The following is a 15821-nucleotide window of genomic DNA, read 5'->3' on the forward strand; positions in this document are numbered from 1 at the left end:
GATAAATGATTTAATATCTGCTAACTACACTGAACACCTTAGGAAAATTAGGCATTATAGATACAAGTTACTTTAATTAGGAAAATTATAATTAGTAAAGATCATAATGTCTGCTGTGCTTCAGACACAGAAGATAAGAAATGTTATAAAGTCAAAGATACTGGAAACTGTCTGCAGGTATTTTGCTCTAACTACAGTATTATATATAAACTTAAGTTTTAAAACGGCATTCATTTTTAGTTAACTATTTAAACTTTGTTTATATAAAATATAGTTCCCAGGCTTGGAATGGGAGAGGGGAAGAAAGATGCATAGACCGTTCAGTTGGTTGAATCTGTTACATTAGTTTCACAATCTGAAGGAGTGGATTGCCCCTTGAATGGTAATGGAAAATTAGTTTCTTTATTTCTTCATTAAGACTGTGGGAGGAAAATTAATACTCTCTTTTGCTTTTCCAAATTAATAGAATATATCTTTATTAAAATGATGAATTTTAATGAATTAAAAAGATGAACATGCCTACTTTCTTTTTGGTTGAGAGGCTCTCTAACTCACAGAATGACTGAAGTTAAAGCTGAGCCTTAGAAATAATCTTGCTAAGGAAACTGAGATTCAGTGAGACAAAATTAGTTACCCTAGGTCACACAATTAATTAGGACAGAGCAAAACTAGAATCTTGGTTCTCTGACTCTTAATCCAGGGCTCTTTCAAATTTACCAAGCCATTTAAAGGGGAAAAAAGGAAATTCCTTTATTGTACTTTTCACATTGTTAATGTATGTAATGTTTGCAGTTCCTATGCCCTGAGGGGTAGTCATCTCTTATGCAAAATAATTTTTTAAAATGTACATTTTCCCAATTCTTTGTGACATTAAGGTGTAAAGAAGTAGAATCCCTATCTTGGAAAAGGCCAACCTTAGGCAAAACTGTGAAGTGAAGACTTTCTTCAATACCTCCCTTCCCCATTTTATACTCCTACACAAACCCAGGTTCCCAATTAACCCATTCCTCTCTCCACTACCCTTCTTCGTGAAAACTCCTCTGAGATTTTATTATACTACTTCATACATAAACAGTATGTGTGTACACACACACACACACACACACACACCATTTGTATACCAGTTCTTCTTTATCCCTTCTCGATTGCATCTTTTCTCCCATGCTCAGAAGTAACTGTCACTTCTTTTCTACCATTTCTTTGCTTTTCTTTATAGTTTTACTACATGTGAATGTTTCCCTAATCAATACACTATTTAGTTTGTGCATGCTTTCAAACTTAATATAATTGGCATAAATGTAAATATGTTCCTATAACTTTCTTTTTTCACTCATTTCATTTGTTAAAAATTTTTATACGTTGTCTTAAAGTATTTGTTTTCAGTGCTGTATTGCTTGTCATTAGATGAATACACCAAAATGTATTTACGCATTCTTTGGTTGATGGCCAACCCAATTTTTTTATTACAAACAATACTGCCAAGAATATTATTGTACCTCTATCCTGTTTCATGGACGCAAGAGTACTCCAGCAGTGGAATTGCTGAGTGGTAAGGTATGGGCATCTTCAAATTTGAGAAAATGCTAAATTACTTTCTGGAGTTATTTTTACCAATTTCACTCTACCTAGCAGTAATTATGAGTTTCCATTGATTGATATCCTTTCTAACACCTGGAAGTGTCAGATGTTTTTATTTCTTCCAATCAGGTACTAGTTTTATTTTACATCTCTCTGATTAATAATGATATTGAACATGTCATATATTTACTGGCCATTCTGATTTCTCCTTTGCACATTTTTTATTGGGTTGTTTGCCTTTGTCTTATTGACTTGAAAGAGGTTTTTAAAAATATATTCTGAATACCAATTGTTTGCCAATTATGTGTTTTGAAAATATTTCGTCTTGTTTGTAAATTGTCCTGTCACATTTTTTCATTATGTCTTTCTGCTGAAAATTATTTTATTTCATTTATCTATATTCTTCTCTGAGGATGTGCTTTTTTGAGTGTTTTGCTTAAGAAATCCTTTCCTTCCTTGATATTGTATATTCTTCCATATTTGTTCTTAAATATTTTAAACTTTTGCTTTTTACATGTAGGTCTTTAAACAGCCTAAAATTTGTTTTCATATATCATATGAGGACTGAATTTTTTTGCCACATGGATAACAAATTGTTTCAGCACCCTTTATTGAAGAGTCCTTTTATCCTTATGATTTGTAATGCCAGATTTCTTCACGTACTAAGTCATGTGTTAATCTGGTGGGGCAACTCTCCCACCACCATATTCTTCTTCAGGAGTGTTTTGGTTTTTCTTTGCCTTTTGCTTTTCCAAATCAATTTTAGAATTATTTTGTCAAGTTTCCACAAAGAAGCCTGTCAGAATTTTTATCATTTTGCACTGAATTAGATTATATTAGGGAGAATTAAATCTTTCTATCCTTGAACATGTTACTTCTCTTCATTTATTTAGGTCTTCCTTGATTTCTTTCAGTAAAGTTTTATAATTTTCCCCATGAAGTTTATGTACCTCCTCTATTTCTATGTGGAGGACATTATATTTTGCTCTGAGAGTCAGTATTCACAATTAAGTTATGCCAAATGGCTTTAACCAGGACCTGAAAGCTCAATTATCTATGGAGACAAGTAAAAATGAACAACGTGGAAAGCGACCTAAGTGTAAGACAGTAGAAGATGATGAAGACTGGAGAGTCTCTACTCAGCTCCAGCTAAATGTTGCCCAGTATTACCAGAACTTCCAAATATTCTAGACTTTCTAGAAATTTCTTGATTTTTAAAACACTGTGTAGACTGCCAATTTCAATCATCCTCAGATGATTTAAAATGAAGAATGATAAGTGAAATATCAGGTTTCAGCCAGCAAATGAGATAGGACTTCAGAGAGAGGAAAGGAAAGGAAGGCACTAGGATGGCTGTAATAAAAAAAAAACAACAACAAAAAAACAGAAAATGACAAGTGCTGGCAAAAAAATGTGGAAAAATTGTAATCTGTTGTTAGGGGGAATGTAAAATGGTGGGCCACATTGGAAAGCAGTTTGGCAGTCCCACAAAAAAGTTAAACACTGAGTTACCATATGACCCAGCAAGTCCACTTCTAAATATGTACCCAAGAGAAGTGAAAACATACATTCACACAAAAACTTGTAAACAAATGTTCATTGTAACATTATTCATCATAGTCAAAAAGTGGAAACAACCCAAATGCCCATCAAGTGATAAATGGATAGATAAAATGTGGTATATCCACATGATGGAATATTACTTGGCCATATAAAGGGATGAAGTACTGATACATGCTACAACATGGATGGACTTTGAAAGCATGATGCTAAGTGAAAGAAGCCAATCACAGAGGGCTACATATGGTATGATTTTGTGTACATGAGCTATCCTGAATAGGCCAATCCATAGGGACAGAAAGTAGATTAGTAATTGCCAAGGGCTATAAAGAGGGAGAATCGGGAGTCAGTGCTAGTGGATATGGGGTTTATTTTGGAGGTGATAAAAATGTTCAGGAATTAGTTGTGACAGTTTCACAACCTTGTGAAGATACTAAAAACATTGAATCATACATGTTAAAAAGGTGAATTTTATAGTATACGAGTTACATCTTTATTTCAAATTTTTTAATATAAAGAAAGAGAGAGAGAGAGAAAAGAAAGCAAGTATGTATTGGGCCTTCCTCCAAAGTCAAAATCTGCCAATATAAAACTACTTCTGACTTTGAGATTAAACAAGTTCACTCATGACTAAGAGAGAACATTTATGTTTGTATTATTTTTCCTTTTCTAATAACTGCTTTTAATAGTAACACCTTTGATGTTGTACATTTAGGAAAACCTATCCTTCCAGATGGGATGGCAACAGTTTTGTAACATCTCTTTGCTTATTAAAAGACTGTGACTGGGGCTTCCCTGGTGGTGCAGTGGTTAAGAATCCACCTGCCAATGCAGGGGACACAGGTTTGAGCCCTGGTGCGGGAAGATCCCACATGCCGCAGAGCAACTAAGCCCGTGTGCCACAACTACTGAGCCTACGCTCTAGAGCCTGGGAGCCACAACTACTGAGACTGCGAGCCACAGCTACTGAAGCCCACGTGCCACAACTACTGAAGCCCGTGTGCCTAGAGCCTGTGCTCCACAGCAGGAGAGACCACCGCGATGAGAAGCCCGTGCACCGCAACGAAGAGTAGCCCCTGCTCACCGCAACTAGAAAAAGCCTACACGCAGCAACGAAGACCCAACGCAGCCTAAAGTAAATAAATAAATTTATTAAAAAAGAAAAAAAAACTGTTTCTCTGTGTGCTCTCCCACTTGTTGTTGTGCTATGTCTCTAATAACAAACATTGTACCTGTTTAAAAAAAGACTGTGACTTATGTTGCCTTGTTGGTATGATTTTTTCCTTTACTAATATTTCTAAAAAGAGATGGCCTGAGTGTCTCCTCCAGGTCCCTGCTTAGGTCCTCACCCAAACCTGCTTGCTGCCTTTGCTCTGAATCCCATCCTCTCCCACTTCTGCAAGGACATCCTTTCCAGCATCTTTTTAAAACCACATGGACCTACTACCCTAATGTACCTGTAGTTTCCTCAGACAATCCAGTCCTCTTAGGTCTCTGTGCCTTTACACATCATGTACTCTCTGCATGGAAACTTCTGGTGTGGGCGTAGCAGTGGATATAAAAAGAGATTGATGGCATTCTTTTGGAGACAGTACTCAATGGACTTGGAAATAAATTGGATATGGGGTAGGAAAGAAGGAAGGAATTAAGAATCAAGATTGCCTACTAAGCTTCCAACTTTAGTAACTTTTCAGATGGCACAGCCATTTTCCAAGTTTAGGAAGACCAGGATCAGGGAGGAACAGGTTTAACATAGCAACTCTGAGCCGTCTATGAGACATCAAGTAGAGATACCAAGTACACATATATTAGTCCGGAGTGAGATAATATGTGTCTGGAACACAGAGGAAAGATTTGTGCTAGAGGTATAAAACTGGGAGTTGTCAGCACATAAGTAATGTTTAAAACTGTGGAAATGGATACACCTAGGGAGAAAAGGTTTCCAAAGAGTGATCACTCAATAAGTGTTAGGTAGTAACAAGCTGTGCCATAATTTATTCAACAAATCTCTCCTATTTTTTTAACATATGTTTCCCAATGTTTTGTGTAATTCATAAGTAATTTTTATATCCTCCATAAATATTTATGACACTTTTTGTTTCTAATAGAAACCAGCTTTTAAAAAAAGAGGCCCAAAAAAAAAAAAAAGAGGCCCACTTGGAATAGACTTTGATTCCCAAAATCAAGCAGAAAAAGTAATTTGGAAGAGTAAAAGAGAGGAGGGGCAGCAGGGCTAAGTTCTGTGTAGCGAAGGGGCAGAGAGATGAGGATCCCTGCTCAGCACTGTGGAGGAAGCAGAAATGTCTAAGGAATATTTATCAAGTTTACTGAATTTTTTAAAAATTTATTTATTTAATTTAGGCTGCGTTGGGTCTTCATTGCTGTGCATGGGCTTTCTCTAGTTGCGACGAGCGGGGGCTGCTCTTAGTTGCAGTGCGCGGTCTTCTCATTGCAGTGGCTCTTGTTGTGGAGCACGGGCTATAGGTACGCGGGGTTCAGTAGTTGTGGCACTCAGCCTCAGTAGTTGTGGCTTGCAGGCTCTAGAGCTCAGGCTCAGTAGTTGTGGCGCACGGGCTTAGCTGCTCCGCGGCATGTGGGATCTTCCCGGACCAGGGATCGAACCCGTGTCCCCGGCATTGGCAGGCGGATTCTTAACCACCGTGCCACCAGGGAAGCCCCCTCCTGAATGTTTTTCAATTTTTTTTAAAGCCTTTTTTCCATGTCCCCTACATAATCTTCAGTAAACTCAACATTGCTAACTAAATGCTTTTCATGCAGTGTGTTCTCCATGGTGAATTAAATGCCAAGTCCTGGGCTTCCCTGGTGGCGCAGTGGTTGAGAGTCTGCCTGCCAATGCAGGGGACACGGGTTCGAGCCCTGGTCTGGGAAGATCCCACATGCCGCGGAGCAACTAGGCCCGTGAGCCACAACTACTGAGCCTGCGCGTCTGGAGCCTGTGCTCCGCGACAAGAGAGGCCGCAATAGTGAGAGGCCCGCGCACCGCGATGAAGAGTGGCCCCTGCTTGCCGCAACCAGAGAAAGCCCTCGCACAGAGGCGAAAGCCCAACACAGCCATAAATAAATAAATAAATAAAAATTAAACTTTAAAAAAAAAAAAAAAAATGCCAAGTCCTGACTCAGATGGGCTGGTGACAAGAGAAACTGCCCAGCCAGTAACTGGGCTACATTTGTTTTCTAAAATGGCAATGCAATGAACACCTTTGGAGCTACATCTCTGCATATGTTCAGAATTACTCCCTTGGCATAAATTTACAGATACTTAATTAAAAAGAATAAACCATTATTAAGGCTTTTTATACACATTGCCAAAATGTCCTTCAGAAAAGTTGAACCAATGTATCACCATCAGAGTATTAGAGTGTTCATTTCCTCACACCTACATTTTAATCTTTAAGGAATTAATGGGGGAAAAAATGGTAGTTCCTTGTTTTAACATGACTTTATCACCATCTACTAAATTTTTTAGCATTACCCTAACTGGCCTCCTTGTTTCTAACCTTTCTCCATGTCAATGCATTCTGTATGCCACCAGATTAATCTTCTTATAGTAGGATTCCTATGACAATATTCCCCTGTTTGAAAATCTTCAGTGACTCTCGCTGTCTGCTGAATTAAGTACAAACTCATCAGCCTGTCATCTAAAACACTGTGCAATATGGCCTCATCACATATTTCCAATCTTATTTTGGCCTCCACTTTCTTACACATACCCTATGATCCAGTCAAAATCATATAGTCATTGTTTTCCAGAACATGACCCATAATTTCTCATCTCCATAGCGTAATAGTCCAGCGATGAAAATTCGTATCACGAGGTCTTCAAATCTCCCCTCCCTCACCCATGGCAGATTTTGCTAATTACTCATCATACTCTTTCCCACTGAGCTGGCATACAGTATCTCCACACAGTGCTATAGACAGTCACTACCAATGAACTGGAATTGGCACTTGATGTAAAACTAACTTGCCATGCCTGTAATAGTCCTTTCACCTAGTTGGCTTTCACCCCAGCTCCTCTTCTTGAACTTGTTCCCATAAATTAAGTTTCCCTTCAAATATTCCCTTTAGAAAGCCTTTCCTGAATCTACTCTGCAGCTCTATAATCCTCTTAACACATTACATGGGACTTACACTTCTTACTCCATTTCACCTTGTTTCATTATTGTGAGCTATCTTCTGCCCATTCGAACCATATGTGTCAAGGCAATAAGTATTAAAGAGTTCAGATTCTGTAACCAGACTGCCATAGTTCAAATCCTGGATCTGTCCCAACTAGCTGTGGGTATTTGAGCAAGTTTTCTAACATCTCTGAGTTGCTCTCTTCTGTAAAATGGACATAATAATTGGACCAACCACAGAAAGTTGTGAGGATTCAATGAGAAAATGCAAGTCAAGTGCTTACTAAGTGTCACACACATATTAAGTCTTCAGAAATGTTATGTATCTCTCAAAAATTTAAACGTAGTGTTACCATATGACTTAGCAATTCCAATTCTAGGTTGAAATCCAAGAGAATTTTGTTCACATATGTTCACACAAAAACATATACAGTACATGAATGTTCATAGCAGCATTATTTATGAGTCAAAAAATAGAAGCAGCCCAAATGTCCATCAACTGATAAATAAATAAAATGTGGTATATCCACGCAATGGAATATTATTCAGCCATAAAATTGAATGAGGTGCTGATGCATACTACAACATGCGTGAACCTTGAAAACATGCTAAGTGAAAGAAGTCAGTCACAAAAGACCATTATATGAAATATTCAGAATAAGCAAATCCATAGAGACAGAAGTAGATTAGTGGTTGCCAGGGGTGAGGATGAGGGGGAGTGGAGAGTGACTGATTAGGGGTATGAGGCTTCTTCTTTTTTTTTTTTTAACATCTTTATTGGAGTATAATTGCTTTACAATGGTGTGTTAGTTTCTGCTTTATAACAAAGTGAATCAGTTATACAAATACATATGTTCCCATATCTCTTCCCTCTTGCATCTCCCTCCCTCCCACCCTCCCTATCCCACTCCTCTAGGTGGTCACAAAGCACAGAGCTGATCTCCCTGTGCTATGAGGCTTCTTTTTTGAGTGATGAAAATGTTCTAGAATTCGTTAGTGGTGATGGTTGTACAATATTGTGAATATACTAAAACCCACTGAATTGTGCATTTTAACATGGTTAAAATGATAAATTTTATGTTACGTGACTATTATCTCAATTTTAAAAAATGTTATTTATATTACTATTCATCTTTGTATCCCCTAGAGTGCCTAAAGAGACATCATTAAGGAAGTGTGGTTTTTTTTAAGGGAGAGAGATTGAATATGACCTTAAATGCAAAGGTGAAATGATTTGAGCAACTTCTATAAATTACAGTGATTACAATTTGCATGTAGAACAAATCATAGATAAAAGGTAATTTATTGATCTGTAGAAATTCCAAGAATCGACTGGGCCCAACTAAAACAAAACAGTTCCAACAATCTTGGGATTACACTTGGCTAAAATACAATCCAGCAAAAAATATTAATAGGGAACTCAAAAAAAGAAGATCTATAAATATTCACTGAGTATGTTTAAAAAAAAAACACAACTAATTAAAACAAAAAAACTATTTTTAAACCATTTAAAAATCATTTTTAAAAACATTAATATCGGGCTTCCCTGGTGGCACAGTGGTTGAGAATCTGCCTGCCAATGCAGGGGACACGGGTTCAAGCCCTGGTCTGGGAAGATCCCACATGCCGCGGAGCAAGTAGGCCTGTGAGCCACAACTACTGAGCCTGCGCGTCTGGAGCCTGTGCTCCGCAACAAGAGAGGCCACGATAGTGAGAGGCCCGCGCACCGCGATGAAGAGTGGCCCCACCTGCCGCAACTAGAGAAAGCCCTCGCACAGAAACGAAGACCCAACACAGCCATAAATAAAAATAAATAAATAATTTAAAAAAAGAAAACATCAATATCCACTGTTGACAAGGGAAAATTATGATCTTGCTTGTCATTTCCCACTGCATGTAGGTGGGCATATACATTTATAAGCTTTCTGGAGGTTAATTTGACAATGTGTATACTACATACATATATTTATGGCTAGAAAAAGGTCTAAGAATTATGTCCTCCAAGTGGTACACTTGGAGGTGGAATGAGGCAACTTTCTCCCTTGTCCTTATCCCCTAAATTTTTCTACAATAAACATAAATATTGCTTTTGTAACAGAAAATAATAAAAGTATATCTTAAATTTTTGAAAAGTAATGGAGGCAGGAGAAACCAGTTCACTTTGTTGAAGTCAACTTGTTAATTTTTTTAAACTTTTATGAATAAACTAGAACTTTATTGAGGTTGTTAGTGGTATACCTAGAAAATGATAAATAGGTAAAATATAGAAATAACTGAGGAGACATTAGATCTACAATTAGATAGATAACCCATGAGATATTATCTTTACAAACCATCAGTACAAAAGTGCAATAGTTAGGTTGATGAAAATGGACAAGGCAATAATCTCTCATGATGTTTAAGAGCAGAATCTCCACATTAATTGAAGTGAATTACTAAATTGCCTTCTAAAATGGTTATTTCAGTAGTGAACAAAGAATGTCCTTTTTACCACACCCTTCTCAGTACAGGATGTAACTAACAAAAAAGGAATCTCATTTACTTTTCATCTCTTCAATTATTAGTGAAACTGAACATTTTCTAAGGTTTATTTATTGGCTATTCATATTTCTTCTTCTGTGAGTTGTCTGTTCATGTGTATTTTTTAAGTTTTTTTTCAAGTCTTTTTTGAATTTGTTACAATACTACTTCTGTTTTATGGTGCTTTTGTTTTGTTTTGTTTTATTTTGTTTTTTGGTTTTTTGGCCATGAAGCATGTACGTGGGATCTTAGATCCCCAACCAGGAATAGAACCAGCACCACCTGAATTGGAAGGTGAAGTCTTAACCACTGGACTGCCAGGGAAGCCCTGTCATCTCTGTTTTTAGGTGATCTTTTTTTTAAATATAAATTTATTTATTTTTATTTATCTATTTTTGGCTGCATTGGGTCTTTGTTGCTGCATGCGGGTTTTCTCTAGTTGTGGCGAGCGGGGGCTACTCTTCATTGTGGTGCGCAGGCTTCTCATTGCAGTGGCTTCTCTTGTTGCAGAGCACGGACTCTAGGCGTGCAGGCTTCAGTAGTTGTAGCTTGCGGGCTGTAGAGCTCAGGCTCAGTAGTTGTGGCGCACGGGCTTAATTGCTCTACGGCATGTGCGATCTTCCTGGACCAGGGCTCGAACCTGTGTCCCTTGCTTTGGCAGGCAGATTCTTAACCATTGCACCACCAGGGAAGCCAGATCTTTTTTCTTGTTGATTTGTTACAGTACTTTAAAGGGTAAAGATCTTAACTCCTTGTCTGTCATGTATGTTTCAAATATTTTTCCCAGTTTGTCATTTGCTTTTTAACTTTAATGGTGTCTTATAACATCTAAAAATGTTTAATTTTTATGAGGTCAAATATATCAATCTTTTCCTTTATCATTTTTCCTTTGCTTTTATTATTAGAGAGTTCTTCACTCTAGGAGAAGATATTCTCCACCTGTATTTTCTTCCAATTCTTTTATGGGGTCATTTTTTTTCATTTTATTCTTAAAGCCATCTGGAGTTTATTTTGGAATAAGATGTGAGAGAGACAACTCTTAAAAACACATTTTTAAAACATTACACATTATAAAAGAGTCTGTGCAAAGAAAATATTTGCAGTATTAAATGTGCCCAAGGAGTCATCACTTAACATAAAAAAAATTTCCTATGACATAGCATTTAAACAGTTCTTCAGAGTTCACTAAAAAAGGATTGGGCTGTGTTGAAACCTACTATAACAGTTTTCTTTTGGAGCAGTTGTCTTTTTACTAATTAACTTTTATATTATTTGGATGTTTTACAAAGCGTACATATTGCTTTCTTAAAAAAGAAAGAAAAAGTATGCGCTTCATTGCATGAGAAGTTGATGCCACATGTCAGAGACAGATCTTGAATTTCACCTTTTCGTGACTAAAAGAAAACAAAAGAAACTCTTCATGATTCATAGGGCATGAATCATAAACGAAATTACTGAATGATTAAGTAAGTCTAATGACAACGGGGTGAAGTGGAAATCCTATTGGGTAGAAACCACAAACCCTAGTTTCAGTGCTCCCCTTGATTCACTTGCTAAATTTCCTTAAATTTCTTAAAATATCTGCACCTGTTTGTCAGTGCATGAAACAAAGATCTTAGTTGTCAGAAAAGATGGGCTTATGAGTTAACATGTTAAAGTATTAAAAGCATCTTGAACTAAATATCTTCATGAACAAGGTCAGCAATTCTAGTCATCAGCAACTCAGGAAACCTAAAAATTTCCTTATTTAATGTCTCCTCTTCAAGGCTCAGCTGTTCTTTCAGTGTGCATAAATTCTCAAAGGCTCACTGAGGGTAGCGGAATATCAGAGGTGAATGTTTTGGGAATAACAGATATTTCTTGTTACTGTTAATGAGGCTGAAATAGTATTTTAAGAAATCTAGCCTTCCTTTCTATTTCTGCTACTTCTCTTTCAACAGATTTCAGCTTTTTGAGATGCTAATCATATAGATGTCCACAAAAGCTCACAAAAAGACACATGCTCCAGAAATTTACGTTTACTAACATTCATGCAAATATGTATATAATAACACTGATGTGGGTAACCACATGCTTGTGCATAAGCATATCCTCAGGTTTACCCTGAGCACATTAATGAAAAGAACTAATAAGACCAGGTAATGAGCAAATCAGTAAGATTATTGATGATGAAAAATTTCTGACTCCACAACTGGTAAAGAGTTCTCTGCTTAATGTTATCCAGGCCCTCAGAGAAACCAGCGAAAAGAATTTATTTATTAATTCATTCAGCAAATATTAATTGAGCATCTGCCAAGCGCTGTGCTAAGCACTGAGGAAAACTATTAGGTTGAACCACATGAAATTGCTGATAGTCAAGCATTTTTTTTAACTTACAACAATGGCAATTTCATGTAGTTCAACCTAAGAAAATTACAGAAATTCCTTAGAGAGGGAAAGAAGACAGAGTTGAAAATCATGAGAAAAAACAAAATTTTCCAAAATAGCAACTTAGAAGAAATAAGAGGGAATAAAAGGAAAAAGAAAAAAATAGGATTGGGAAACAGGAAAAAGGGAACATGTAAACAAAAATAGAATAGAACAATAAAAACATATGGAGGGCTTCCCTGGTGGCACAGTGGTTAAGAATTCTGCAGGGGACATGGGTTCAAGCCCTGGTCCAGGAAGATGCTGCAGAGAAACTAAGCCCATGTGCCACAACTAGTGAGCCTGCGCTCTAGAGCCCGTGTGCCACAACTACTGAAGCCCACGTGCCTAGAGCCTATGCTCTGCAACAAGAGAAGCCACCACCATGAGAAGCCCGAGCACCGAAACGAAGAGTAGCCCCCGCTCGTTGCAACTAGAGAAAGCCCACGCACAGCAACGAAGACCCAACCCAGCCAAAAATAAATAAATTTCTTTAAAAAAATATGGCAATAAAAACTAATAAATTACTTTTTATTTTTTAAATTGAAATATAATTGACACACAGCAATTAGTTTCAGGTATACAACATAATGATTCAATATTTGTATATACTGTTGTGAAATGATTACCATGATAAGTCTAGTTAACATCCATCGCCATACATATTTACAGAAAAAATTTTTTTCCTTATGATGAGGACTTTTAAGATCTACTCAGCAATTTTCAAATTTGCAATACAGTATTATTAACTATAGTCACCATGCTGTACATTACATCCCCATGACTTATTTATTTTAGAACTGGAAGTTTGCGCCTTTTGACCCCCTTCACCCATTTCACCTACTCCCCACCCGCTACCTCTGGCAACCACCAATCTGTTCCCTGTGTCTATGAGCTTAGGTTTCTGTTTGTTTGTTAGTTTGTTTGTTGAAAACTAATAAATTCTTTCTTTCTTTCTTTCTTTCTTTATCTTTGGCTACACTGGGTCTTCGTTTCTGTGTGTGGGCTTTCTCTAGTTGCGGTGAGCACGGGCTACTCTTCGTTTTGTGGTGCGCAGGCTTCTGATTGCAGTGGCTTCTCTTGTTGCAGAGCACGGGCTCTAGGCACGTGGGCTTCAATAGTTGTGGCACATGGGCTTAAGTAGTTGTGGTTTGCGGGCTCTAGAGCGCAGGCTCAGTAGTTGTGGCGCACGGGCTTAGTTTCTCCATGGCATGTGGGACCTTCCTGGCCCAGGGCTCGAACCTGAGTCCCCTGCATTGGCAGGTGGATTCTTAACCACTGCGCCACCAGGGAAGCCCAATAAATTTGAAATAATTTAATTCATCCAATGTATATTGTGTCCAACACTATGTAGATAATCTCATGGTAGGCACAACGTGTACCTCAAAAGAAAGAGAAAACATTATTCTCCTTAGAGAAGAAAGACAGATCAATGTGCCCCATATTTTAAAATTCTAAATTCTGAGGATAAAAGAGAAAATGAAAAAAATATTGAGGCAGTTGGAGAGCCAAAACAGGGAAAATGGTAGTAGAAATACAAAAAAAAAAATAGATATAAATTCAATATAAATCCAAGAAAAAGCAAAGTTGAAAAGAAATAAAATAGGAGTCCTGATAATAGGAAAAAGATTCTGCAGCAATGTCTCCTGATAACACAAGAATGAAAAGTGTAAATCAAGTTATCAGAGAAGCCAAAGAAAGTAAATTTTAAAATGTTTTACTATCTCTTTTGCCATGTAGAAAATTATATTAACTTCCCATTTTGTACAATTAAGGGTGAACAAATAATAAAATAGGTAATTTGTGTATATAGATAAATTCCAAATTTTATATTTTGATATAATGACTTCATTTGAAATAACATAAATTATATAAAAGCAAATAATCCAAAACTATCCAGACAGGAAAGAATAAATTAGAAAATTACTTAAATAGAGCCCTCTTTATACTTTCATGATTAAGAATGGTCAAAGACCCATACAATTTTAGCATAAGAAGGAGTCTTAGAGTTCATTCACACCAAACCCTCAATGTCTCAGAAGAGGCAGAGAGAGTGATGAGAAGTGATTTGTTCAAAGCTAGAGAGAAGCGGACTTAGGACTAGAACTTATTCCTTCTTTCATTCACTTAGTGGTCAGGAAATCCTGCCATGTGCCCGACAAGGTACAAAAATTGGTGAACTTTGTTCCTGGCTCTCAAGTTGCTGTCAGAGTGGCAGTGTTGAGGGTGGGTAAAAGAGACCCATAAACTCTACTAAAGCTATTAGTGTGCATCAGTAAAATAAACAGTGCTTTAAAACCCACATTTTATATGTCAAAACTCAGTCATTGAGAACTCTCATTTTGAGAGCTTCAAACCAGGGTGGTACATAAAATAACAAAGGAGAATCCTTCACCAAAGAAGGATAAATAGGATCCTAGGTTGTAGATTTCCTAACAGGTCTTCCATATAATGTATGTCTTTAATCAGTACCAGCAACATCAGCACTCCATTATTACCCTTCTTTGATGCAGAATAAATGAATGATTCTCTTTTTCTTTAATATTTATTTATATATTTGGCCATAATGGGTCTTCCTTGTGGCACACGGGCTCTTAGTTTCGGCGTGCAAGATCTAGTTCCCCGACCAGGGATCGAACCCGGGTTCCCTGCATTTGGAGGGCAGAATCTTAACCACTGGACCACCAGGGAAGTCCCTGAATGATTCTTAAACACTGTCAGTTGTATAGCTAAAAATACATGATTTGTCTAAACTCTCTTTTCAAACATTGTGCATGAAAGTATGGTTTTGCAATTGATGCCAAATAAACTTGTGTATGAAAAACAACAACAACAACAACTGTTTACTTAGCACATTATTACCTGAACTTGGGTTTACAAAAAAGAGGCCAAAAAAAATTGTGCGGGGCTTCCCTGGTGGCGCAGTGGTTGAGAATCTGCCTGCCAATGCAGGGGACACGGGCTCGAGCCCTGGTCTGGGAAGATCCCACATGCCGCGGGGCAACGAAGCCCATGCGCCACAACTACTGAGCCTGCGCGTCTGGAGCCTGTGCTCCGCAAGGGGAGAGGCCGCGATAGTGAGAGGCCCGCGCACCCCGATGAAGAGTGGCCCCCGCTTGCCTCAACTAGAGAAAGCCCTCGCACAGAAACGAAGACCCAACACAGCCAAAAATAAATAAATAAATAACTATGCCCTACGGAAAAAAAAAAAAAAAAACACATTAAAAAAAAAAAAAAAAAGGAAAGCACAAAAAAAAAATTGTGCGGCAATCACAGAGTAAGATTATGATGATAAAATGAGTCCAATGAGTGAAAGAACTAATCATAGCTGTCAAAATGCCAAGGTCTGAACAAACAGTGAGAGTTTTGTGACCAGCTATGACACAGGTCCTTGTCACAGGCCCCAGAGGGCAGCTCAGAACCACACTGACTCAGGTTCCTATGTGCCCTGTAAGGACTCTAAGGATTACTCTAAGGATTACTATTTTTTTTTAACATGACATGTAGTTCTCGTTACTAACCACAGCATGGCATAAAATCAGGTGACCAGGAAACCAGATAACCTCTCACACTGTTTTTTATTTTATTTTGTTATTAACAATCATTGTTCTTAAATGA

Source organism: Balaenoptera ricei, chromosome 8 (genome assembly GCF_028023285.1).
Source record: "Balaenoptera ricei isolate mBalRic1 chromosome 8, mBalRic1.hap2, whole genome shotgun sequence".
Classification (NCBI taxonomy): domain Eukaryota; kingdom Metazoa; phylum Chordata; class Mammalia; order Artiodactyla; family Balaenopteridae; genus Balaenoptera; species Balaenoptera ricei.